Source organism: Elephantulus edwardii, unplaced genomic scaffold (genome assembly GCF_000299155.1).
Source record: "Elephantulus edwardii isolate Elephantulus edwardi_28Jun2011 unplaced genomic scaffold, EleEdw1.0 scaffold00136, whole genome shotgun sequence".
NCBI classification, from domain to species: domain Eukaryota; kingdom Metazoa; phylum Chordata; class Mammalia; order Macroscelidea; family Macroscelididae; genus Elephantulus; species Elephantulus edwardii.
In genome coordinates, this window is record NW_006399886.1 from 3,614,437 (window position 1) to 3,616,118 (window position 1,682).

Below are 1,682 nucleotides of genomic sequence, written 5' to 3' on the forward strand. Positions count from 1 at the left end.
AGACGAAACTTCAGAATCCTTGACTCCAAGGAGCATTTCGGCTTCACCTTCTCCTGGACAAACCTGTTTGTTCTCCTAGCAAGAGCAGAGACACATTTGAGACCTTAGCAATAGATTCTGTATCAATCCATCACATTGAGAGTTTTCTCTCCTTCACTGACCCTTGCCTTCTGTTAATAACATGCCGAAAGCAAGTGAAACAAAGCTTCACTATCCATGCCTCCAAGGAGCATTCTGTTTGCACTTTTTGCAAGACAAGGTCTGTTTGTTCTTTTGGTAGTCCACAGTATATTTAGTATTTTCCTCCAACACCACAACGCAAAGACATCTCTTCTTTTGCTCTCATTTGTATTCATTGTTCAGCTCTCTAAAGAGGATGAAATCAGGTTTTTCCATAGAGGCAAGGTTTTTTTTATCTCCTTTTTTAAAGTGTTTATTGGTATGCTTACAAAGTTTGTACACATTGTGTTTAACACTGTTCTTCATTCACGTTCTGTTTCATACAATCAATTTGCATGCATTATGTTTTATAAAATTAATCACCATCAGACTTTATCCATCATTGTCCCACGTATTTCAGGCATGTTTCCAGGAGGGACCTGTCCTTAGTGAAGGACATCATTATTTGGAAGGTGGATGAACAATCCAAGAAAGGAAGACCCTGGACAAGACGGATTGACACGGTAACTGTGATAATAGGATTAGGTGTGTGTGAGATGGTGAGATGGCTCAGGATAGGACAGGGTTTAGAGCTATTGTGCGTAGGGTTGTTATGAGTCACAGGAAACCTGATGGCATATAACAATAACAGCATTTTTTTCTGCATGTGGTATTAATGATATTATTCATTAATTTTCACATTCTGTTGATCGCCTTTCTGAGAAATGGGAACAAATATAGATCTTGTTCAGTCTTTTGGCATGCAGCTATTCTCCAAATTTCTTGACAGAGACCAGCGAGCACATTCAGGGACACACCCATTAGTTGAAACATGCCAATTGATATCCCCTTGATTGCTAGGGCCTTGTTTTGTTCCAATCCCTTTAGTGCAGCGACCCTGGAAGACATTATGCTGAGTGAAGTATCTCAGTCACAAAAGGAAAAATACTGCATGGGGCCACTGTTTTAAAAGAAGACTAACCATGGGGTTGGGGGGAGACTGGGAAAGATGGGTTCAAGAATGTATATTGCATTGAAACAGATGAGGGAGAAAATTGCTTAAAATGGATATGTGATTAGGTATTTTCGTCATGACAGGAGTCCAGGCTGAAGGCTTCATAGTGGAGTGGAACTGGGGGGAGGGATTGTAAAACAATGAAAGAATTTTTCTTTTGTTTTTCCAAAAGGGTAGTGTACTAGGGGGGAGGCTTGGGAGGTAGGAAAAGTGCAACAATGAATGAATGGAAATCCAAAGTCTCTGTAAATTTTCATTGAAATTAATAATAAATTTTAAAAAAATGATATAGTCACTGTTTCTTTATCTTTTGATGCTTCCTTGATCATTCAAGATTTTACCTATAATATCTCTCAGTATTGCAACTCAAGACTTGTTTATTTTTTAAGTTCTTTCAGCTTGTGAAATTATGAACATGTTTTTCCCTTCTTTTAAAATTAATTTTAATGAAAGTTTACAGAGACTTTGGATTTCCATACATTCATTGTTGCACTTTTCTCCCTGTCTC